The sequence below is a fragment of the Camponotus vicinus genome, unplaced genomic scaffold (assembly GCF_025532165.1).
Source record: "Camponotus vicinus isolate PSW18456_S1 unplaced genomic scaffold, iyCamVici1.0 SCAF_11, whole genome shotgun sequence".
Classification (NCBI taxonomy): Eukaryota; Metazoa; Arthropoda; class Insecta; order Hymenoptera; family Formicidae; genus Camponotus; species Camponotus vicinus.
The window spans coordinates 15,062,877-15,090,780 of record NW_028141947.1 but is presented as its reverse complement, the minus strand read 5'-3'; the positions used below and the strand labels follow the sequence as shown (position 1 = coordinate 15,090,780).

At 38.0% G+C, this 27,904-nt stretch overlaps 1 protein-coding gene across 1 annotated transcript in view; it reads right to left on the bottom strand.

Moving 5' to 3' along the window:
- Ft (cadherin-related tumor suppressor fat) overlaps positions 1-27,904 on the bottom strand; it is an 87,081-nt gene that overhangs the window by 28,903 nt on the left and 30,274 nt on the right. The window lies entirely within an intron of this gene.

Below are 27,904 nucleotides of genomic sequence, written 5' to 3'. Positions count from 1 at the left end.
ATTTATTTAGAAAAGAGATGATCACGCACAAAAAATATGGAACTATACAAATCTGTAAATCTGAAATTATTGATGTAAATTCGTAAATTATAAAACATCAATGATCGATCAATTTAAACCTAGACTGTTTCTAATGTCAATATTTACATAAGTAATAAATGCATTTCAGTGTGCGTTAGAATTAAATAGCGGACTCGATTAAAATACTTTCTCATATGAGTTATCTTTCTCTTACGAAAGAGAAACATAAATTGTTTTTCCTTTACGGTCAGCCGATGTTACCTCGTAGCCGTGGTACTATTCTCTTATGTACACATAATCCGGCCGACAGATAAAGTACGCGGACATCTCTCAGATATACATAGAAAGCTTTTATATAAGCGGCCGATCCGAAGACGCGGGCGCATTTGTCTTCCTAGTAATTAGTCGGATCCCCCTTCCCACCCCTTGTCATTGACGGAGTGGTTACCATCGATTACTGCTCTCTAGGCGTGCCTGTATCGTCGTCGGTGAAACAACGCGTGGATGACGAAACAAAAGTCCAGACGCGCGGTGCGAGAGTAAAGCGGATTAAGCGAGAATAAATCGACGCGATCCCGTGACCTGCCGCCGCAATAAATCGCGTGTAACCCAGATGCACCAATCATTGCCCAGATGGATGCGCTTATGCAACTTGTGCATGATCGACGCGTGTCGCGTTTGTAGGCGATCTCGGCCGGCGATCGATATCGCTCGTGTGTTATTAAAGGATTACGCCACCTTGGAACTTTCAATAGAATGCGAAAGAGAGACAGAGAGAGAAAAAGATCGCATGTAAGAGAGAAACGAGTGCGTATATAAATATGTAAATAAAATATCATATCTCTTCAAGAATAAAATATTTAAAAAATACTTAATAATTTTTAAAAATAGATTTTTTTCGAAAATTACGAGAAAAATATAATATTTATGTATTATTTTTTTGAAAAATTTAATTTGCTAAATAAAAAGAGGGAGAATTTTCTTGTAAAGAAATTCTAAATGTTTCCCATAAATGTTTAATTGTATCACATAACATGTATGACTAATCGGTTTAACTCGCTACATTTTAAGATTGCTTGTCGGATCACAGTTCCCTTTTTTTTTTCGAATCAAATGTTAGATCAACAGACCGTTATGACCGTCAGCATTATCGACTGCCAAAAATCGACACGATAAGGGACATCGATAACGAGCCGGGTCTGGGCCGGGAGCTCGTTCGCCTAATGTATTCACGTGTATTCACGAAGTATACCGACGTTGTTCGACGAGATAAATTTATGCAAAGTCCGTCGAAGCGGGTCCACCGATAATTATAGGAGGGCCCTCTCGCGCTACGTTGTCATTAATAGCAGCTATCGGCAGTCACGTGTTAAATGGCCGCGACGTATCTTAAACTTCCCGACATAGTTCACACGATCCACAAGATTGACTCTTATCTCGTAATGATGCGATAACGGCGGATTTCGTTGCACGTGAACCGTTCGCCACCCATGCATGATGCCTCTGTTAAGCGAACCGATACTTATTTCAGGCAGGCGAAAACGCAGCCTGCGTGAATAACGCGCTTCGTCACGATCTCTGTGTCCCATTAATTCTTGATTTCGCGATTAATTTTAAACGTCACCGCGCGTTAACGTTCGCCTAATCAATTGTAAGAATGTCACGTACGTCAATCTTTTCGCCAGTCAGATATCGATCATTTTGAATGACTCTGATTTCCTAATCAATTAGATAAGATTGATGTATCGAAAAATTATTTCGCATTTTTTATTCGATCCGTTGATTTGATTGAAAGCATGTAACGCACATTCTCAATTAATGTAATAACTATTGTATTAATTATAACGCAAAATTTGCGTTGCTTATTACGACGTTATTCATATATAATTTGTTAATTATATACGAATCATTGATAAAAATGTAGAAAAATTTGAGAAACAATAGTTTAATTTGCCGTCCTAATTCGTCATAATGGTATAAACTTATTTATTGCCGCAACCAAAATAAACCAACCATACTGTCTGCGCAAACCCGCCATTTAGGGCGCTATTGCATCAGCGCCGGTTGGCAGTAATCCTAATTAACTCACTTCCCATCTCCGTCTAGATTATACGCATGGCTGTAGGTCGAGAGAGGAGTAACAATTCGCTAATTTGGAGTTAGTTAATGTAGATTGTCGTGCGATGCAATCTTGGATCTGATATTGCATCGCTGTGACCTAATCGCTAATTATCTCAATTAAAAATCCTCGAATTGTTTATGCAATTGTGGCAAAAGAGGAGTTGTACGAATAATTAGCGGAAAGGGCAAGTTTCTTTTTTTTCAACGCGTAAAGATTCAGATCCGAGGAGCGAGGATCAATCTCGAGTCTGCAGAACCTAACATTGGATCGCAACGAAGAGCGATGTCTCTTGCGTCGGCGTTAAAATCACCGCGTCGGGGATATCGACGGCGCGTCAAAATCCTCCAGCTCCGAGATTATCTCCAGTTACGAGACTCCGGAAGATCAGTTCGCCCGTTATACGACTTCTCTCTCTCTCTCTTTCTCTCGTCGTCATCATCCTCGTCCGCGACATCATCGTCGCGAGCGAGCGGAAACAGCAACGAACGAGGCAACGGCAACAATAAGCAGACAAATCAGTGCGGTCATATAGCTGTCTCTGGGCTACAATCCCACCCTCTTTTCTCTCCCTATCCTCTCTTTCTCTCGCTCTTTTCTCTCTACTCCTCCGACGCGGCGCGAGAGCGCGGAATATGGACGGTAAGAAACGCCTGGAGAGAGGAGCATTCGGAGTGCAAGGAAAGATGGTATCTGCGTCAGCGCGGTCGGGGATCAGCGGATCGGATCGAGTCGCTCAGCGGGGGTTTCTTTGGGTCATGCACGAAGTGAGTCCCATTCTTCTGAGAGTCCCGCGTTCCACCGTCCCGCTCCGCCGCTCCCGGGCCCACCGGCTCGGACTCCCCTTTCTCGTCCCACCCTTTCGCCTCGCGTCGGAGGCATGCATCGAGCGGGCCGATACACTCGAAGAGCGCGATTCCCGTCCCTTTTACCGAACGAGGTCCTATGGGTTCTCTATGAGGGGTCGAACCACTGACATCGGCCGATTAATAACGCGTCTTCGTGGGGGCCCGCATGGCCCACGACGACGATGACGACGACGACGATGACCGAGCGAGCGAGAGGGAGACTTAAAGGACACCGTAATTCTCTGAATAACGACCGAAGACAATAAGATATGTATCTACTCTAATAGCCGTTTTCCTCCCGCATTCCGTACGACATATAGAAAAATTTGAGAGAGTCGGGAAATATATATAGTAGAAATGTAAGCGCGGAAGATGCTATCTGCAAAGCTCGTATATCGATGTTTCTTTCGAGAGATTCGTGACATTTACTAATAAGTTAAAATTCTTTGAATGATTACAGATAATCTTGTATAAATTCTGGCTGCAATAAATCATTGTGATTTTCCTTAAGCAAGCCTTCATCCTATGTTTTTTAACTTTATAATATATTTTTTAAATTAAATTTCAATATTAAAAAAATATATGTATTAATTAAATTTCAATATTAAAAAAATATATGTAATTTAAATATTAAAAAAAAATATTTTATTAAAAAATTCACTTGAAATGGACAGAATTTCCGGCGAACGATTTTTAAAATAAACGATACTAGCGTACATGTATACGAATGAATTTCGCGTGAATAATTATATTCAAATAAAAGTGTCGTGTGCGATATTGCAACCCTATACTTTTTCCATGCACGATGCGTGGAAAATTAAACGTTATAACGTAACGAGCGGTAATTATCGAGTGTTATAGAGAGATTCGTAAATCAAAGAAGCGTATACTGTAAAATCGGCATGATTATCGCGCGATTTTCCGCCAACTTCCCGCACTCGGCTCGCATGGAATTTGAAATTCCGCGATGTGTATCTGCTAATGGCTGCTTTACGCCTCGCGGTTGTAGGCCGCATTCGTGAGCGACGAGAGCGTGCGGTTGCAACGGTCGTAGCGTTATTGCGACGTAATTATTAGCCGGTTATTACGCGCGCGAGAGCGCACGTTCCCCACATCTTTGAATGTATCGAAGCCTCATTTGCAATCGAGGAGAACCTTATTTTTCAATTAATTAATTAAACCGTTTTCTCTCATTCCGAGAGAGCTCAATATGAATTTCTCGGCGCTGTTCAGTAGCTTTGAGATGTTTGAATCTAGTGTTGCAAGTGTGTATACTAATTGTAAGTTTGTATAATAATTTTGAACCTTTCTTCGTATCACTGTTAGAATTAACGGAACTTTTAATAATCTTCCATTTTCTTCTCTTCGTAGAAATAATTCGCGACAAAAAGAATTAAAATTTATTATACATAAATTAAGGAGGACACGCGACTGGCTTTAATTAATCCGAAAGTAATTGTGTTTCTATATAGATTATTTTTTATTTCTCTTCTGCTTTACACATACATTTATATATTTCCTAATAAATTATATTTTCTAATAAAATCATTCAATAAAGGCGAGTCTAAATAAAAGCGATTAAAGATAGCGTATTGTCGCCGCGCGTTCAAACGAACGCGTAAGTCTCTTGAAGAGACTCAATTATTTCTCATTCTCCCCCATCTTCCCCACGAACCATGAGCTCAACGATAATAGTTTTGTCAGAACGAAATATATTTTTCGCGAGAAGGGAGAGAAAGAAGGAGAGAGAAGGAGCGAGAGAACAGGAAGTCTTCTCTCGCCGGCATTCCACGGCTTAATAACGATCCGCCAGCGCGGATCCCGTAGGCCACTTAAAGGGTGTACTATAATTCCGTATAACGGCCACGACGGGACAATAAATCCGCGGTGCTTAGGACTAATAGCTTTGTTTTCCCGTCATCCACCGTCCACTCTGCACTGTCACTCAACACGATACGTCAGAACGTCAGGACGCTCGGTATCGCGTCGTATAATAAATCTGACGGATGCCATAGGCCACGGCGAGCTGTTCCCATCAATCGTTAATAACCCTCCGTCATATCGCTTGTGTCCCGAGATGCCTGAGCTGGGTTCCCTTTACCGGGAACCTCTCTGAGCGATATGAACGTAACGAAGATATCGAGATGTCGATTAATAATGATTCTCAATATTTCAATTCGATTTTACGGAAAGGAAAAATTTGAAAAGGGATCTGGAAAATTCAATTCAGACTTCGTCAAATTTGTAGAAAAAATTATTACTCAAATAGCAGCGTGATGAATCTAAATATCTAGAATCTTTTGAAATAACATAACGAAGTTCGTGATAAACTATTCGTTTGCTCTTTATTTCGAGTCTCCGTGTATGAGGAGGGATTATTGGTGCATCGACTCCTCTTCAAGGATTGTCGCGCGCACAATACCGGGTGTACGCATCCAAATAAAAGGAAGAAAATATATTTGAGGCCGGTTAGAGAGAGCCGGTCGGCCCGCTGACATCGTCGACGATCGATAACGTGAATTTGCGACTTTGTCAGGACACGAGTAAAGTCACAATGTCGTCATATCTCATCGCGCGCCGCGATCGTGAGCGATGGCCAGGTATGCGCCGATCGCATCGTTTGCAACATTGTGTCACAGGAGGGCCAAGCATATTAATTTCCGTCGGTCGCGGGGCCTGACAGGCGACGATGAGAGGAGAGGAATCCGGCCCCGATGTCCTTGAACTCTTCGTCATTTCCATCGTCTCGCGTTACTTCTCTCTTCGTCACCGGAAACGCAGGTTTCGACTCCGCAACTTTTGAAACAGTTCTTTCGAGGTGTTGCGTTTACACTTATGTAGCCTAATAATTAATATAATAATAATAATAATAATAATTTATATGACGCTATAAATGCTATATATATTAATTCCATCTGATAAATTAGAGGAAGTAGATAAATATTACTTGAAACAGGGAAATTTTCTACAACAGCTCGTGCCCTGAGAGATATAAAAAAAAAATGAAAAAAAGCACATTTTTAAAACTTGATAGAAAAGTCTAAGATTGTCACATTCTTCGCGAGGATGAGTTACATCTCGAAGATGCAATTAAAAAAGGAGAAATTGACGAATGCGCGGGGACGGAACAACAGGTGACAGGAGAGAGAGAGGGGAAGAAGGGAGGACAGATACCCTTCAACGAGGAAGCCTTCCAAGTTCCCGCTGCGGTCTCTCGCCTGCGGGATCCCGCTTTGTTTTTCTCGCCGCTCTCGTCCTCCCTCCCTCCCCCTGTGCCGCAGAAAGTCTCTCTGATCCTCGACTGATCGGGGCAGCATTGATCGGAGCAAGATGTCGCGGCAGACCGCAACGCGCGGCTTAAGTGTCCGTTATATGCGGAATATGTCACGGGAAAACGACCTCGGCGAGAAGAAGATCGGTAGCTCTCTTCTTTGCGGAGTTAACCTTCGATCGGCGTGTCGCTTTCGATATGAATCAATGTCCGAGACGAGAATCGCGTTGTTCTTGTAACGTCAGTTCTACACCCCAGTACGGGCCACGTAGGCTCGTAAATACTTGGAAAAAATCGAGGAAATTTGTACAACACAAGATCCATCAGGTTTAGTTGTAACTTTAAAAAAACACACATTTCTCTTTTTTCTATATATATGCTCTACAATTTCTCTTGAAAAGATACTTTTGATACGCAAATCCCGATTTATGCCCGATCGCTCTCTCGTACATAGGTATTTTTTCGAAGACATGTCATTAAAGCAATTTGTTGACAGTAAAAAAAGTAGTAATAATTTGTAGAAATAATTATAATATTCATTACAATTATAATTTAAAATTATAATATTGTGAGTGATTGATAAACAATTGTAAAACAATTATAATAATGCTGCACGATTATATTGAGAAAATTTATAATTTTAAGATAACTTATATAGAATATATAATAATACCATGGTAATAATATATAATAATACCATGGTAATAATATATATGATATCAGAGAATCCATCAAAATGTTACTCTCCCACGTTGTATGTCTATCAAGTTTTCAATAAAAACAATAAAGTAAAAAAAATTGTTACAACTACTCTATACAAATATGAAATTAATAAGTTGAAATTAATGATATCGATCTTGAATCGCACCTGGCGGCAATCGTAGAATTCGCGTTTCTTCAGCGGAAGAACTTAGTTCGTTTTACGGGATAAAACCGGCGGCTAGTAAATTTATATCCCTCCCGTATTATCATAACAATGCGCACATCTTTTTCTCAAGATTCACTACGACGTGTCTTCTCTGCTAAATCCTAATTTAGCGACGTTCTCTCTCTCTATCTCCCTCTCTTTCTCTCTCCCTCCGTTTCCCTTTTGCTCCGATGAACGCAGCGCAAGACATCGGGTTTAGGTGGATGCAGGTCTTTGTGCAAGATCCGTCAGGTGGCCGGTGATGGATCATCCGTTTTGAAATACGGCTGCCAACTTATTTTTATCTCGCCTCCGCGGGAGGATTCGTTCAAATTGTATTACAATACCAGTCAAATGAGAAGTAACGAGCAATGATGGTGGATTTAGGGCTCTCGGGGCCCTAAACGCAACAACATTCCCGAGCTACATTCTTATCCAGAGCTTATTAAAGAATTTTGGAGATATAAAAATCTATATTAATATATTTTATATATAAATATTATTTTTTTATCTCACATATTAATAGCTATATATTTCTCGCAAACTTTTAAAAACAATTACAATTACAATTTATCAAATAATTTGAGAGATACTTGAAAATATAACTTACATAATAATTTAAAGTTTTTTATTTTTAATGATTATTCGATAATTTAATTACACGTTATTAATGAACAAATACTAACACACTTTAAGTGATTTAAATTTAATCTCAGCTTTCTTTACCGCAACAGTAAATATAGATACTATATCTTTCGTTAGGATTTACAAGATTAATTGGAATCTGTGCGTCCGACGTACTGGAAGGAAACTAATTTCCGGCAGACCGATCGTGCGAGAAATCGAGGGACACGCGGATCGATACCCGCTGCCGATCATCGGACAATTAAAATGACATCCCGCGCTCGTTCGCGCTAAATTATGCGCTTGGCGAGGTCTTCTTATTCGCGAGACGCGTCTCGCGAATAAGAAGAACATAGGTGCGACTATGTGGAAGGGTAAAAGAAGAGACGCGCGTACGTGCGCGTTTATATATAAAGGGTGTCGCGCAGCTACTATATTCTTAATCGTTTTTACAATTGATAAACGATTTTTTTTCAGCGCAAAACATGTACGCATCATGAGAATTGTCAAGACAAACACTTTGTATATTTTTGTAGTCAAGTTTCTTTAATAGAATAACGTCGATTAAAATTACTCTGCAACGTGATCTTGTCCCACACATTTGTTCTCCCGAATTTTAGTTTTTTGACAGCAAACTGTAGATCATTAATTACTAATTGTTCAAAATTTACAAGTATGATCATGGAAGAACATGGATATCATATTAAAGAATCTGTCGTAAGGGACATTTGATAATTTCGAGTCACCCCGTATACATTTATGTATAAGCAGAAGAGCGATCGGAGCGAGAGGAGAGAGAGAGGCGATGAGGATGGCGATGAGAACGGTGGAAAAAAACGAGGCAGAAGGTAAGTGGAGTGACGTGCGTGGAAGTAGAATAAGGAGGGAACAAGACGAGGAGGGAACAGGATATAAAGAGGAACTGGAAAAGACTCCAGAGAAAGATGAGAGAGAGAGAGAGAGAGAGAAAGAGAGAGAGAATACGAGGGATGCTGCAGAAAAAAAGAGTAGAAGAGGAGGTGGCGCGGCGGAGGGTGAAGGAGGTGGGGATTGTCTGGCGAAGGAACCTCTAACAACCTATGATCACGTTATTAATTGAAAGAGGACCGCCGATGCTACCGGTTACGCCACTGACTTTACGTGCCGTGTGGCACCGGCACGGGCTCATTTTTTAACGGAAACATTCTCGTCGATATATATACACGCGCGTCTGTGTGCGTACACGCACGCGCGTCCTTGTACTTGTGTGTGTGCGCGCGGCATTTATATAAAATCTCGCGCCGACATTACCCTCGTCCCGGGGGTGAGCTTCCACGGAGATAGGGAGATATCTACGCGCGAATGTAATGAGATGGTAACGAGTTTAGTCGTAATTGACGACGGTCCAAATACGGGAGAAAGAGAGAGAGAAGAGAAGAAGAGAGGAGGCATGTCGTTCTTGCAAGAGTTGAGTTATCGAAGCCTTTTATGTAAAAGTCGGCGATGGGAGAATTTATGGCAAAAAGCGAGTCGTCGCGCAAAATGGACAACGCACTTTTTTTCTACATTTTATTAAACTTTGCGTAAAAAAAGTAACTTAAATAATATCTTATAACAATCATCAGTCTTGCTTGCAAAAGTTGCATTTTTTGTTATACATTATAATAATAAATTATTCGTATAAATATTACACACATTATTAAATTAATATAATAAATTAGCTCTACACATTTTACACATTCTACACATATATGTTATATATAATAGTGTGTAATAAGTGAGATTCCTGCATCAATTACTTTTATTTTTATACTTCTACAAATATCTATATTTCAATTTCTGCAATTTTTTTTCTACCTCACTTTTCAAAGATACTAAAATTATGCAAAGATATAAATCTCTACAAACATTTATATTCGGTAAAATATGACTTTCGAGATGCTGAGATATATTTTTGCCACCATACGAATATCATTTAAATAAATTAACAAAGTTATTTTGACAAATAAAATTTACAAAGAGCAACAATAAAAAAAATATTTTTCAGATTTATATATTTATTTTTTTTACAATATTGGACAAATCGGCGTGATTGAGGATTATAAAGTAAGAAGATTTTCGAGATGCTGAGATATATTTTTGGCACCATACGAATATCATTTAATTAAATTAACAAAGCTATTTTGACAAATAAAATTTACAAAGAATAATAAAAAAATATTTTTCAGATATTTATATATTTATTTTTTTTTACAATATTGAACAAATCGACGTGATCGAGGATTATAGAGTAAGAAGGCCACGATAAATTCTCGCGGCATGACGCGGTTGTCGCGGTAAGTCGATCGCGAGGTCTTGGTCTTTTTACTAGGTGGGCAGCTCGATATCATGTCGAGGGAGAAAGTCGCGAGTCTCAATTACACATTGTAGTAGCGAGGAACGTAACTTACAGCAGTGTATGTCTCCTGTGGGAGTCGTATGCGCCTCGGTTACACGGGATACGACACTCGCTACTCGAGGGAAGAAAGACGGCCCATGGTCAGACGCGTGCAACGCGTGCTAAAACGCACAAAGTTGCATAGACGCGGCGATGGAGCGGCCATAATTTCGACGAGAAGAAAAATGTTTTTAAATTGGCTAGAGGGATATTTAATTAAAGGGACACCCGATTTGATTCTCATGCACGTGTCGTGCATTTATTATTAGGAAAATCTTCGCGAAGGAATAACAAGAGTATAACGTTACACGTGAGGGCGAGGAAATTACACTAGGAATCTGAGATCGAAGAACATCGCCCTGGTCGGTTATGCGGGATATGACACGCGTGCAGGGAAACCGGGGGCCAGGTCGCGCTGGAAATGGGGACCGCCCGAGAGAGAAAGAGAGACCGCGAGAGAAGAGAAAGAGGAGAAAGAAAAATGCGCCGGTCGAGCAACTCTTGCGCGCGACAGTCCGGGTGTAGGCTCCTACTCGCTACGTTATACGAGCGCATATATGAGCGTGCAAGCGCGTAGAACACGTTTCGCGAAGGAGAGGGTGGGTAAGGACGGTGAGGGGACCTGCGGGGGAGATCTGCGGAGTCTGGACCCGCTGCTTATCAGAAAAATTTGTGGCGCGCGAGGCGTCGTTCTTTTCGCGCGCGGCGCGCATTCGTTCGCCCCTTGTGACGCTTTTGTGAGATGTTAAATTCCTTGTTTATTGTCGCATTGTGCGACAATAAATGCCGACATCGAGCAACGATGGGACACTAGGAGGAATACAATTCGTTCCATGTGTGTTCTCCGATCTTCTCGAATTCTCTTAAAATTAATACTATAAAAATAGTAAGGGATGATGCGCGTAACAATGTCATCCCCTATTATTAATTACTAGCTTGTCGTCCGACAGAAGAGGAGAAAAATGAATATAGAATTTCTTTAATGGACAGCAAAACATACAAACTTAGCTAATATTGGAAGGGAAAATATTCGCGAAAGCGAGCGAAACATTTAAAAATTAAAGGACCTCAATTTAAACACATGTATAAATTTGCACCTTTATATTATCTTTTCTCCTCTTTCTCGTTCTTTATTAATAAATTTATTTACTCACGATCTTGCTTCGATGCCCATTCATCGATGACTAACTCCTTCATATTTGGAAAATCTTTACACTGGTGTACATGTTTTGCTCTCACAAAGACGTGATATAAAAACAAAGGTGACATTTGAATCAGTATACATATGAATTTTCCCCCACCTCTTTTACAATATACAAATTTTACTCCAAAACAAAGAAATATAAATATTTCGAGCGTTTACACATTTATCGAAAAAAAATATCGCAGTTATTTTATATTACACGAATCGATATTGTAAAATGTTTATTTGAAAGATCTTGACCGGGTGTTTTTATTTACTATCATAGATTATTGAAAAATATTAATAAGATATAAATAAAATATGATAAAATAATAAGATATGATAAAATAATAAGATATGAATAAAATATTAATAAGATATAAATAAAATATGAATAAAAAATAGTGATTTGTTTCATTCGATAGGAGTATAATACTGCTTCACACTCGTGACGTCATCCCAAGTGTCTCTTTCGCAACATAACGATCTCCCTGGACGAGCCGGTCTCAACCGCGGGTCAGAGAAATTCGCGACGTTGTCTCCTCATACGCGACCCAACGAGCGGAGCTAAATTATCCGTTGTTTATTATCGCATTGTCGCGCGCCGTAAGTTATTTCCTCTTTTGATTTATTCCGCTGGTTGGCGCGAAAACGTCGTAACCAGCTTATTTCCTTTTTTCTCGACTTGACCCCGACGTTCGGCGCGCGATTCTTCTTATGTAAAAAGCCCGACGCCCGCAAAAGGCAGGGTTTCGAAATTTCGCAACGCGACAATTCACGCTTATTTATCCTTGAATTTCGGTCTTTCTTTTTCGAGCGAATTCGGATTCGTCGCAAAAAACTGTTGTAAGATGGACAAATTTATGTGAAGCATCTTTAAGATGAGGCGATTACTATTGTTATTATATTCCATTGTTTCTAAATTTTGTCTCAAAATTAATGCAAATTTGCTTTTTTTGCGAATATTTAATCAAGATAATTCTTGCGATTTATTCGTATCGATAAATTGGAATAAAAATTCGAGAGTCAATATTGCAAATTAATATTGCAAGTAATAATTTAATACCTCGTGTGTATAAAAAAATCATCGCTTTGATATACGCTATCCTCGTAATTTTAGAAATTTTTCTAGAACACTTTCTCTTACAATGCAAATATATGTGCGAATTTGTACATGTATATAGGCTTCCCTAGATGACTTGCATCGCTAACGGGAAAGATAATTTTGTTCTTGAAAGAATTTCACTATTGTAAAATACGCTTTCCTTATTTCTTCACGCTGTGTGCATGAGTATATATGCTAATATTATTCAATACGTTATTAAATAAATCTGCGATAATGCGTTGCATTAATGAATATGTCAATGATATAATAATTTATTTGAACGAAAATTTTAATGTGTAATAAATTCACTTCAAATTATTCAGAGAAAATCACACGATTTTATCGTATCAACTATACAGTATGAAAACAAATAATAAAACAAACAATGAATAAGATGTATTTATTTGTATCATAACCGCACTCACTTTGCCATCTTAATTATATAAATTTAATAGAAAAAAGTGAAGTAAAACCGAACGTATGCTTTTTAATTTTTGTAAAATCTAATTATGACAGAATATTTAAACTCAATCTTTTAAGGACGAAGGACAGAATTCCATCGTCGTTAAAAAATATATCAAACAATCCCAAGACAAAATGCAAAAAGGAAAATGATGGCGATTTTATCCGGAGTAATCGAGACGCGAAAATAGTTGCGTTTTATCGCGCGAACAGCGACGAGACTCCTTCGGTATAAAGCGTGCAAGGATTAAATAAGAAAAAAAACGTAGGAAAAAGTTCTAACGCACATCCGCATGCCTCGAACGCTCGGTTCAGCGGAAAGAACGACGTAAAAGCATTTACCACATTTTATGCATACGGTAGGCTGTACTCGCGCGAGAAGCTTCATGCGCATCGCGACTTGCTCATCATCGATTTGTCTCTCGAATATTTTGTCTATCGCGTGCGCTTCATTTTCCAATCTTTCCGTATCTGTCGATTTTATTTTTGTAATGATCAGGAACACATTATATGTATGATTTGAATAATTAATTATTGCGAAATTCATAAGAAGGAAAAAATATAAGAAAAATGTATATTTTGCGAATTTTCATCTTTTTTTTTTATAATAGTAATAAATAAAACAACGAATATTTCTTGCCTCGACGACTATAGATGTGACAGATTTATATTAACAATAGCGCGCGTATATTTAATAAAATTCCCACCACCGAATCAATCGAATTTCGAGCTCGACAACCGATCTCGTAGCGATATAAATATCTCCCTCTCCCTCCCACATTCGTTTCCGCTTTCATTTATCATAGGCGAGAATATGCGCGTCGCGCGCGCAAGCCTTTGCTTCATTTCGCCGTCGATTTCGAGATATGTTACTCGGTCGCACCTCTCCTTTGCAATCTCCTTGCAATTCTCCCTCCTCTCCCGCTCCCTCGGCAGCGAATTTATTTATAGTCCCCGTCGAGCTATGTATGATTCATGCACCGCCGTTTATGATATGCGCCGGCTATATTCTCGCGCATTCACCTTTCTGCGATGGTGCGGAATCTCCGCGCATTCCGCGAGTCGCGAGACTCGCGGATTTTACCGGCGCATTTATCACAGCACCGGAATCTCGCGAATTCTACAAAGTTGCAAATTTCCGGGTGCTACTCTAAAGACACGACACTTTGAAATCACCGAAGGAAGAAACTTCAAAAAAGAAACTCGTAAGAAAAGCGTTTTTACATATAAAGAGAAACTTTGCAATAATAAAAAATACTCTCAAAAAAAGAGAGATAGATATTGTATCAATAAATTATAAATCATAAAATTTTATTTTTTTTCTAATAGAGTATGTACTAGAGAGAGGTCTTAATTGTGAAATACATTTTTTTATGCGAAAATATTACTGTTTGATTTTTATTTCTATACCCACTTATCATTTATATATGACTCTATCAAGATAGACTTTTTTCGAAATTAATAATTATATTTATAATAATATAATGAAATTAATATACAAAATTATGTGCGACTGCCAAGATTATATAGAATCAGAAGGGAAATGCTTTCCTCTCCTTTTTGGAAGAAAAGAATTGAATGAATTTGTTAAGTTGTTCGATGTAACAGAACGGATGTATTTAATGTCCCCCATGCACCCCAAAGCACGCGTCTACGGCATATTTTTGTGCGATCGTTCATTAAGAAATTTCCATAGTACATGCTTATCTCTTAAAACAACTTTATGATTTTACGAACGTGTAGTCATTTCCCATTTGCGTGTCGTTACCTGCTTTTTTGTCTCTCTTTCTAACTTTCGTGCAGGCGACTCTTTTGCCTAGATTACGCAAAAACGCGCTGCTATTTTCTACAACACGATCATAAACTCATGCGTTTTTACGAGATATGAATTCCGATCGATAACAGTTTGAAGGCTCTCGTATGAAGGAGCCGGGAACTAATTTCGGAATCAGATTTCGGATCATTTTTGAATGCATTCTTTTAACATTAAATAAATTCATACGTATATATTTACACTTTTCATATTATTTGTCTAATATTGATGAGAGGTCCAATATTAATACACGAAAAAGCATCAATTTATTTTACTCTTTTTAAATTAAAATATATTTTTTATAATATATATCTAATATATGCATATATTATTTATAAATTATTTATTATATTATATTATTTATATTACATTATATATATATATATAAATATATATATATATATATATATATATATATATATATAAAATCCTTATATTATTTTAATTATATAATTTTTATAAATATATATCAAAAATATATTAGTTTATTTCTTTCAAGACAATCGGCTCTGTGTCATTTTTTTTAAATTTACTTTATTTGAGGCACAGCAAAAAGAAAGTTTGTAATTCCGCCGAAAAATGCGCTTTTCCCAAGCATTCTTTGCAAATTGCAATTTGAATCTACATAATAAGTATGGTTTCGTAAATTTCCATCAGGATTTTCCCGCATCGCGAGTGTTCTACATTATAATCCTCTCTCTTACGCGTCGATGGGGGTAAATTCTTGCTAGGAAAATTAATAAACTTAATCGAGGGGGCGTCCATTCGAGGGAACTTGGCGTCGTTTAGTGACAATCCGAACATCTCGCGCTTTTCTATAACTAATCCGTAAACGAAGTCGCGTGACGACGACGACGATACGAGTTAATCGCGATAAAGTCGCAATTTCGCCGCGGAGAGCGGATTGCAATTACCACTTTCCATCTCGTGTCGGCGCAGTAGGTCAGATGCAAACTGGTTCTCGCCTCGGGCCGCGTAATAGAATACGAGGACAAATGTACAAAAGCGCATGGGATCATGGTCGATTACGCTCGTGGTTTTTGCGATCGCGTTCGCAGATTTTCCGCGGTTCGCTAAAGATTAAATTGAGCAGGGGGACATAACGGAGAGAAAAATTGCCAAAGGATTGTTTGATTGGAATAATTCCATAAAAAGATCCTTTTGATAATGTTCCCATTTATATTACTTATACTTAATTGAATTATTATTTATCTATTATTTATTTAATTGGGAAAGGAATATATTAGGTAATCATTTTAATTTTTTTCTTAAAAAAAGACCCTAATATAATGTATAACCGAGATATAAACTGATATATAAACTGATATATGTACTTGGTCGAAGCGTTATCCTAGAAAATCGGAAGAAGTGGCTATCTGAGTGCGGTATTGGCAATAATGTTAAAATATATATCTCACGTTTACGATGTAAAAATTTATCGTGAGTATGCTATGAAAGAATCTTTACTTATCGTGAGTATGCTATGAAAGAATCTTTACTTAAAATCATTGGGTCATTTATTTTATGACGTTCTGCTGAGATCATTTCCTACCGGAAGGAAAAATACGGAATGCAAGAAATAAATATTATATCGATCTATTTATGTTCCTTTCATATCGATAATTAATTTATATTTCTTTCATATCGCACTAAACCTAAAAGAATTATATATCACAAGATTGCATCAATATTCTTGAAATTCTTATTATTAGCAATATTTCCTACATATATAGGCTATATTATATTTAAGACGCAAAATGCAAATAACACCGGTGAAAAAGACTCGACAAAAGTTCTTGAAGTGCCAATAAAGCGACATTTTTCTAGACGAATTTCCTCGAAGGAAGAGGAAGAGAGACAGCAGGATGTTCGCACGAAACATGAACAAGAGACAAAAGAGAGACGCGAGTTGGATGCTGCGAGAGACACATGAGGAGAGAGCGGCGACAGCAACGGCAGTTACGCGTGCGAAGAAAATGAGGGGGCAGAGGAGGGAGGGAAGGAGCGAGGAGAAGAAGAGTAGAAGAGGCAGAGAGGACAAGGATGTAAATCATAATATGTAAATCCGTGTGATTTCGTTTGACTCCGGCTGGCTGGCTCGGATGGCCGGCGCTTCGGACTGATGGCCACTTGGCGAGAAACTCGAAAAGGCATTCCGGGACTCGCGCGTCTCTTTCGGTCCCTCATCGCTCTCTTTCTCTCTCTCTTTTTCCCCTCTCTCCCTCACCGAGAGCCGTCCTCTTCCTCCTCTCGCATATCCCGCCTCGGGTAGATCCTCGTCTTTGACTTCCCGCGATCTTTCTCTTCCTCGTCTTCTACTTCCCTGTCTTCACGAGTCTCCTCGTCTTCCTTCCCTCTATAACTCCCCCCTCCCTGCTCCTCCCCCCGTCCCTCCATCGCCACATCTTCCATCTCTTCGCGTGTTCACGGCTTAACAATCCGCGTCGTCCGCGCGCTGAGAAGAGTGAAAACTAGGAACGGTCGTAAATAATTTCACAGATCCGAAAAGGTCGCGACGTGTGCGCGACCGTGTCCAATGAAGATTAGAATGTATTCTCACGAAGTCGGCACGAGAGGATCCGGCCCGGCATCGCCGACGACTCGATTAAATTATGTGACAAGTCTGAGAAACTTGCCGCGCGGATGATTAGAAAATCAGTGGTCTCCATAAAGTCGCGTCAATATCTATACATTACGCTACACGTACAAAAATATATACAAGTATCGAGTAAATGGTTATAGAAGAATCGAAAAATCAAAGAGAAGCGCATCCAGAATAATTGCTATACCTAACGAATTATATTATTACCATATAAATTTTATTTTTTTTATCGATATGGATTTAAGATTCGAAGAATAAAACGAACAGGAGGGAGGGATAGACCACATTTTCTAATCGAGGACACATATATGCGCGATTAAAATCGGAAATAGATCCATAACATCGTTTTCTCTTCTCTTAGGGTGTCTTTACTGCCGCGTGTTAAAAATTTTCTCACGGGAGGAAGAGACTAGAGAGGGCCATAAATAATTCCGAGGATCCATTTACCTGAGGGGGTAACACGATGGATCCTCCATGTACACGTACATGCGAGTATTCGACAATGGCCCCCGGGTGTTGCCTTATCGATAGCCGATGCGTCCGTACGTAATTAAGTTACAAAGTGGCTGTTGTCAAGGATGTCTATTTTCTGCACGAGTGCCAGAGTGCGTCCTGATGATATGATATTTCGATACTTTGTGGTCTAATCAGAATTAAGAATCACCATTATGAGAAACTTTACACTAGAAATACTTCTTGTTGCCTTTTTCGTAAAGATTTAAGAAGAGAAATATTTTTTTAGTATATATATTTATTTAGGAAAAGCTTTTCTCTCTTATATTATACTCTTTATATTAGAAATAAGAGTTCTATAGATCTGTGCATCTGTGTTTTCGAATTAATTAACACAAATTCCATTAAAAATATTCATTTTGAAGAATACATCCTGGAGAATACGTGGATTATTCGCGTTATCCTTAAATAACTCGTAACGTTTCCTCGAAGAAAGTCCATTAAACTGCTGTCCTTTATGTACGAATTGCACGAACTCGCGTGCGGTTCGTAGCCAACGGCTCCTCCTCGCATAGTCAAAGGCAATATAAAAGGTATAGAGAGTGTGGAATTCAGCCTCCTCTCAGCTTGAGACTCGGGCTCCGGGCTTGACTCGCATCTTCGAGTCGACTCGATCCACGAGGCACTCCACAGCATCTCCTCTCCTCCGGTCGATGGTGGAACGAAGCATTCTGGTTCCCGTCATGCTAGCCGTAGGCTTCGTGCGCGCGCCGAGCCTGGCCTGGCCTCTTCTTGAAAGTCGGCTTTGCTGCCGAGCTATACAACACCGGTCTACGTCTCGTTTCAACCTGCCTTTGCCTCCTCGCTTTTAAATCGAATCGGATCGCGCTCGCCGAAAACAACAGCGTATTTTTCAAGAGACCAAACGAGATGAGTTTAATACGATAATGGTCGCATTTCTCTCATTGGCATCACATTTTCATGAAATAATTCTTTCCCAACACTTGGAAAAGAAATTTTTCCACGAGTTTTTATGATATTTTCTAATGATTTTTGCAGAATTTCAAAATTTGATTTTGGAGATTATTATTAAACGGATTATAATGAATTTTGAACAATTTTTATATTCTTTGGGAATTTGTAAAAATTAATCTTCAAATTTTTATAATTTTGCATGTTCATATACAATTAATTTTAGAGATAAAAATATTAAAGTTCTTACGAATATATATATTTCAATTTTTTCGAGTTTTCGAAAAAAAGTGATCTTAGATATATTACTATTGTATAAAATATTTTAATTTTAGCTATTATAACAGAAACAGAAGCGAAAAAAATTTAATGTAACTGATTTGATTCATTTTTTATATTTTTATGAAATTGGCACAATTAATCTAAAACTTCAAATAAAGAAATTTAGATCGATTTATTAAGTTTTTAAAAAGGTAGAAAAGAGGAAAGAATTATATAAAAACCATCCTAAATTTTCTCAATTTTTCTTTAATTATTATATTGGATAAAAAACGTAGATATTAGATGCAAATTTTGGCATAATCGATGATAGAATTTTTAACTTATTACAACGTAAATTATAGAGTAAATTTTTCGTTTTTCTATAGAAAGCGAATCGCGATCTAGCATCTCTTCAAGAGACGAGGAAAAAATCAATCTAAACAATTTATCGATCAACGAAGATAACGACGCGGAGGTTTCAGCTGAGCAATTTCAGGCAGAAACTTCGAAAGTTGGTTCGGATAGAACCAGACTAGTCCACTCTCCCTTCCGGGGAAGAGGAGGAGATGAAGATGGAGGAAAAGAGACAGAAGATAAGACTAGACGAGAGAGGACGAGATCACGTGCTTCGCTTCCTTTTAAATTGATCGACGACCCATAGGCGTATCACCGAAAAACATCGGGGTTGTTCTTTACGATACCGCGTCGTTCGGTCGTAATGCATCTCGATCCAATCCAAAACCTGACTCCACAATTTTACGACGGATGTTACAGAGACTCGCAGCTACCGTTATATCTTGGGACACTTGTAAATATTATCCCGCGAGCGCTCATAAATCGTGAATATTATAAACGAGATTTATTTTGCTTTCTACAATTTTCAAGTTTTTGATGTCAAATGCTTGCATAATTAAAGTTTCGTCGAGAATAAATTAAATTAGTCGAAATTATAAGAAAAGAGAAGATTAAATTAATTAATTTGAGAAAGCTATTCATTCCATTGGTATATCTTTTTGTTTGGTAAAAATACACAATGATTTCAAATAAATACACCTAAATAGATAAAAAATAATTTAATCTATCTTAATTAAATTATTCTAATCGAATCTAATTAAAGCCATAAAAAGTGTCGAACGAAGAAACAACAGACTTTATGTAGTAAAGTATAGCATGATACTAATTAGAAAACGCTAATGTACATGTGGTATTATTTGACATGTTGTGAATTAAATTTTCTCATCGGAAAAAATTTTAACTTAAAGGTATTTATTTCATATTTTCTACAAAAGGGCATAACTACTGCGTGGGTGGTTCTCGGAAGTTCAACCGATTAAAATTCCATTATCCATACTTCCATCGATAACATTTAATTCGTCAAGGATGCTGATTAGACCTCGGGGCGATTGTATACTTCGCCTAGAATTGATCGACGATCGTAGGAAGGATATCGCCCGTAAACATCGAGATCCAAAGCAGAGAAATAGATTACGGCGGAATGTGCGTGTCGTTTAAATACGCAAGTAACGTATCTCGAAAGCTTGGAATTTTAAGTATTTTCTTGACATCGTGAAAGAAACACCGGAGCATTAAATTTGATTAACGCGCGATTCGCGGCTATATATAATATCGGAATTTCGGGACAGGAGAAAGAGAGAGAGAGAAAGAAAAAGAGAGACAAATACGCGACCGGATTTTCGACGAACGTATTTCGAAGATATGTCTCAGTTTTTTATTCGCGAATCGCGTCAATCCTTAAAGAATGTGTGTGCTTCGTAATTAAAATAAAATTTAAAACTCTTCCGCGATCCCTCAATAATTGTATTTTCTTTTACTTTGTCCGTTATTATATATCGTATAATATTTATTAAAAATCTCAATATTATTAAATACACCACTTTTAAGAAATTTATCATAAAATAAATTAACTTTATATATTTTTTTTACGCATGATTTATAAACGTATTCGAGAAAGAGAAAGAACGTACATTATATATGTGAGGGATAAATGCGAGAACAAAGATTGTTCGTGAAAGTTGGCGTTGCAGCAACGCGATATGTCTACCTACGCGAATGGCAGTCCGTCAGTCGCGAATACGTTTAATAAGCGAACAACAACAACAACAGCAGCAATGCAATCAAGGTATACGTCGTGGGAGACGTCCGTTCGCGGCGAGAAACCGATGTAAAAGGGGGCATTAAAACAGAACAGTGGAAAAGTGGAAGAGATTTTTGCAATTTGTTGCCGCTTTCTAAAATCGCGACACACCGGATCGTTTATCCGGATTACTCGAGCTAGATAACTCTCTCGACGGGAAGAGGAAGAGAAGGAGGGAGATATTAGAAAGGACGGAACGATAATCGAAGGTCAAATGTTAAATGCGCTCGCTAAATGTTCTAAATGCACAGTCGCGAATCTAGAACTCTAGGTTTGAAAACGAAGAGGGTAATTTTGTCAACCTTCATTGATAATAAATGGCGTTTCTTTTCATTTTCACTTTGAGAAAGGTCTTTTTCATTATCTTTGTACATATATTTTGCTCTACCAATCATCTGATCTTTGGATGATTTCGAAAGATACTTAATACACATCTATATTTATATGTATATTTTTTATAAGATATAATAATATGTAAAATATGTATTATATAATGAAATAATAATAAAATATATAAAAATATAATTAAAATATTTTATGAATATAATGTGATATTAATGCCGCCCCAAGTGAAAATATTGAAATACAATCTATAACACAATGCAATGTAAGATAAAATAAAATTAATAAAATAAAATTAATGAATAAATGATGAAATAAAATTAATAAAATAAATGGAACCGAAGAATTGTGATTTTGGTGAATAAACAGATAGACGAGTAAGCATTACAACGACATTATTCCTTCTTTTTACTTTAGCTTGGCGAACGTACATACAACGGGAAGATGATCTGCGGGGTGGAAATTTATTGAAAGCGCCCGTCAATCAATTGCGGAATAATTTGCGCGAAGCGGAATGAAATGATTTCGCACGTCGATCGCGAGATAATAGATGCATCCAAGTAACGGTAACTCCACAAGATATTACGATCTTTGGGAGGTTCGCAACGAGATTCGCGCGCGCAGCTATCGTAATTACATCGGTAATACGGCTACGTAATCGTAAATACAATTAGTGTTGATTGCAGCGCCCGTATGATTTTTTATCGCCGTTTCCAAGCGTTATCCGTCCGCGATTTTATATGAACATGCATATTTCGATTTGTATCACGCAGAGAATGCCATGTTAAAAAATATGGATACATAAGCTGAATTTTTATTTAAAAATTTTCACATTATCATTTTCATGTTTTATATATATTGCTATTTTTTTAGGAAAATCAATACATTATGAGAGAGAGGGGGAGGATATCAAAATACAATATATATTAAAAATCAATATGTACAATCTACATGTGTCAGAATTATTCACACATACAAGAGCTATATATATTATATAGAAAAAAAGTTATTATAAAACGAAAAAGAAAAATACGTCATATTTTAAATATCATCTTTTACATCACAGGACTTTTCGACTCGGGAACTTTTAGACAAGTCAATAGTCTTATTTATGGACTTTTTGATTTATATTTAATTATTATCGTTTCTTAAGAAAGAGGTGCGGCTAATGACAGATTGTCAAAATGGTTGAAGTTACAGTCGATTCGAATGGCAGAGAAACGGGATTTGATAATCGAATTCACACGTCCGTCGATCGACGCCCACGCATCCTGGATGGCGGCATGGTGTCGAGTAAATAAATCGTATTGGTAATTACGTGTAAAGTAATGAATTCTAACGTTATTTACATCGTAAAGCGAACCCGTAAATATGTGCGCGACACGACGTGCCTCGGCCGTAAAGTATCCATAGGTTTCATTACACGAGAGCAAGAGTAGAGTAGTGGGGTTGACATGTTAAAACGGCGGAAATGTTCGCAATAAGCTTCTATTAAAAATGGCGCCGATTCGTTCTCCATCCCGCAATCGAGACACGCCCGATGATATAATTATGGTCGACGAATCGTATGTAAATTTAAGTAGCGAGTGTCGGAATGTATTGTATGATCTAGATGCAAGTCAAGTAACATTGTTGAGTTGAACTTAGATTCCAATTTATTAATCGATTTTATTAGGAATATAAAGTATAAATTTCCATTTAATATATACAATTATTATTATTATTATTATTATTATTATTATTATTATTATTATTATTATTATTATTATTATTATTACCAGGAAATAATATTTTCATATTGGCAACTGAAAATTAATGTAAGATATTTGTTGGAATTTTAAAATGTCGTAAATTTTTTAAATCTCTGACTTATTTTACGTATCTCAAGAATCTTTTAACATTTCAAGCATTTATTGTTTTTTAAACAATTTTATGTAATTTATTTATATATTATTATTCATAGATATATTTATAAATATTTATAGATATATTTTAGCACTCGCTAAATATACAATAATCGCATAATAGATGCAATTACCGATTGTACATTTATTTTCGCGAGCACATTTTGTCTCGCGCGACGAGCTTTTCAACTCAGATCCGCACAAAAGTCTCGTCTTCCGGATGACCTTCACGCGATGCCTTTATTAATGAAGGTATTCCCGACCCTTTCTTCTTTTTCTCGTTCCCGTTGATCCTTTTCACCATTCGCGTCCTTTAATTTACAAAGCAAGCAGTGCTCGCGAGCAAAGATCGATAATTCCAGCGCCGATTCTGCTGCTGATTCTGGCGCTAAAATTATCGTAATCGGGAGAACCTGAACGGCAATTTTAATTGATGATAATTTATATATTCGTAAATATATATATCGAGATCATTAAATCATATTGCAAGTCATTGAAGAATACTCTGGACACGTAAGATGAATATGCCGTTCATCGACACTATAAGAAAGAGAGGAGGGGGAGGCAGAGAATGTAAAAAGGGACTGCACCCTCCTGGGTTTTTAATGAGAATAGAGGGGATACAGTGAGCGAAATTAAACGAGCGCATGGAGGGGAGGGGTAATTATACCAGTTTTTAATCTTCTTACGAATGTGCGGTTGAAATCGGAGAAGAATGTGAGATTTCGGACAGAATGATTCTTTACGCGATCAAAATAAGACTAGAGCAGTAATGGAAATTAAAAAAAAATGGGTGCTTTCCTTTGAAAACTTAAAAAAAAAAGAAATCCCAAATCATTCGAAGAAGAGAAAGATCAATCTCGAGTCTGCATTTTTCCCAACATCCCGCATTACATTGTCTCGCTCAAGCGGATTTCCCGTGTCGCGCGCAGAGAAAGGGCGCGCATTTAACATCCGTAAAATCTCAATGGCGAGATGCGAAGAGAATCGTATCGCGTCGCGTCGAATCGCGCGAAGGCCAGGCCCCGGAGTAATTGTCCGCGGCCTTACCGCGCGAAATACGGCTCGGAGTCGGTGTGTCAAACGATGGAGAGCGAGAGCGAGAGCGAGAAAGCCGGCCGTCTGACAGGCCCGAGCTCTCTCGCGACCGTTTTCCAAGGACCCGGTGCGCGGGGTCACCTTGGGTTGGCTTGATGCCTCTTTCAGACCTGAAAAGAGAGTCCCGCCGACAATGCCGGTGCTCGCGTCCGCTGTATGGGCCCTCTCGGGCTGCACAAGAACTCGCCGTATCTCGCTATGCCCTCTCTTTCTCTCTTTCTCTTTCCTTTCGTCTACTGCCACCTTCCTTTTATTCCCTATAAGCCCGCCATCCCCAATACCCTTCCCCTCTCTCGTGCCAATGTATACCGGGTGTAAAAATACCTTTTGTCAACGGAGAGACGAGTTTGCCCTTTTGTTTTCGTCCTCGCGGAGCCGTTTCATTTCTGTCATGCTCGATTATCGCCTAATTGTTATCCGCTAATCGAGAAATGCACGCGCTCTTTCAGTTTTAAGCGAATTTGTAGAAAAACTTTCCATCGGATTTTTGAATAAAATTATTGTAAACTATTGAAACTTGCTGAAAGTTGATATTTAGGTTTTATATCGAAAATTACACTGTATAATTCTCAGATAAAAAGTCTCAATGATCTAAAAACTTTTTCTCTAAGATAAATGATATATAGGTGACTATTAGGGATTTGAAGGGAAACGCATTTGCGAGTCCTGTCACAACGGAAATGCGGAGTTTTGCAAACAATCTATTGAACTTTCAATGGCACTTTCAGAGGGCGAATATTCTTGTATTCCACGGCGGACATTCAGGTGCAAATTTATTCGAAAAGTTTGTGAAATTCAAAAGGTTGAAGGATCGGAAACGACGCGTGTCTAGCTGCTTCGACAATACAATTCCTGAATTCACAATGTGCCTGCTCTCTCCCTCCTCCCATTCCCTACTGACGCGTGTCTTTTAATCACCGTTTCCCTTTTGTATTCTCACACGGTCAACTTTTCAAGCGTTCTTTTTCCATTCCGCATACAAACGACAAGTCCTCCGCAAATCTGTTTTATTTTCAGGATCCAAATATACAATCCCTTCCAAGTTCCTTGAGGATATCTGCGTATATAGAAAAAAAATATTGATTTTAAAACTTGACTGAAATAATTCCCATTTCGTTCTATTTCACATAAAAAAATAGGCAATCTTTTAATAAACATTTTGATTACTCGAATCATAATCTAAAAAATAATAATTAATGCGAAGTCAACGACCCTAAGGAATAATCTTTATCAATTTTGAGAAATATCGTAATGCAATATTTCACGAATTATTCGCGCATGAATACTTCAATTTACGAATCTCATACGAGACGCACAGTAGCCGTCTTCGGCGCGAGTTTGACGCTCTTAGCAGGCTTTAAAGAGTACTCCTTAATCTTTCCGCGATCCGTCACTTCGATGATCCTTAACTTGTCTTGCCGAGGATCGCGCGCGGAATATGGCGATGCATTAAGACCTTAATAGCGCCGCCGCCGTTATTATGATATGATAATGATACACTGCCGAACATTGTGTAGCACATTCGCCCTTCCTTCCATTTCTCTCCGCGTCCTCCGGAATTCGCTCGAGCGCGCGCGATCGAAAGGAGCTCGTTGACATGTTATTATATTTTAATCGTTTATTACACCATTACTAACACGCCCCATCGCCTTCCTTTTCTTCGTGATTATTATGCCCGAGTGAACAAGAAGAGGGATGTTACCCTCCCCCGTCCATCAGTAATAAAGATGTTTATTAAAATTTTGTGCGTCTTCATTAAATTAGTAAATTATGAGGACGTTAAATTACAAAATTACGAATTAATAAATTATTGTGCGTTTGTCGAAAGGCTTTTTTTCCATTAAAACGTTTAAAAAGTAAATTTAATTTAATTTAAATTTAAAAATATATTGTACTCTCTCTTGTGTCCTCCCTTCCAAGCATAAATAAATTTCGCCGTTCGAATTATCGTATATTTCGAGACAACATCAAGCGAACCATCCATCGAATAACTTACGCTATCGAATTGCTTCGACTCATACTACTCGTGCCGGCAATTTTATGTGCATCGAATAAAATAATAAGTAACGATTATATGGGTTCCGCGAGACGTTTTGACGCAGGCAAAGGTAGTCCGGTCTTGCCCATGAGAGGAAAAAAGAAGATGAAAAAAAAGCCGCGAACAAACAAAGCTCACCTACCGTGGTGAGAAAACCGGTCCTTAGTTATTTCGTAATTTCGGAATAAATCACACGTGGATCGGAACTTGCAGGAGCGCTCTTCATTTACACCTACGCATCTCGCGACGATGATGACGAATGGCCACCCGTGAGCTCGCGTCTAGAGTTTGTCGTAATAAAGGGAATGATAATGAAATAATGATCGACTCTTGCGAGAAAAGATGGTACACAACAGTTACACGTTATAACGACTTGAGCTAAAAGCGAAAGAAACGCGGGATTGCCGATGCAACCTTCTTCGGATTTTTTTCCTCACGGAGTCAAACTCTTCGACGTCTTCTCTTTATGATTCAAATCCTCGTGTCATGAAATGTCGACGAAATTGACGAGTAAAGAAAATGCTGCCTGCAAGTGTGAAATTTTTTTCGTTCGCGAGTGTATGTAAATATACAAATACAAATTACAATTTATTATATAAATTTTATATTATGTATTATATTATATAAAAATATAATAATAATAAATATAAAATTATGCGAAATAAATACGTGTAAATTTCCGCGAAAAATACCGATAAATTGCAGCAAATAATAATTTTAAAGCTACACTCGCGTTTTTTTACGAGACGAATGTCAAATTAATTCGGATAATCCGGATTTATCGGACAAACAAAATAAGGCAGAACGCGAGATGGCAACATGACGTTGAAACAGCGAAAACTTTACACGTGTTTTCATCGTCGATTCAATCTCGATTCGAACAGTTGTGTTCGAGATACAGTTAAAAGAAGGAAAAGGATAGAGGAAAGAAGAAGGAAAAGAAGGGAGAAAACCAAGTCACTGAGATTGGAGTCACCCCGCCTTCCGTGTCCTTTCGGGCCCAGAACGTTTTCATTCAGGGATCTACCTCTTTCTTTCTTTCATTCCCTCTTTCTCTCGGTCAGCCAACGATCGAATTATGTTAATTCTTCTCTCCGCGGGAAGAAGAAAAGGACGCCATTAAGAATGCACACGTATATACGTAAGTCATAAAAATATAATATCTATGACAGTTACATCTGTTCCGGTTAGACACTTAAAGTTGGGGGACACGATTATAGATGGAGAGCTCTTTCGGGACGCCATAAGAATTTTAATGACACGAGAATACCCACCGATCCGCCTCGAGAAAGTGGATTAATTAATTTCCC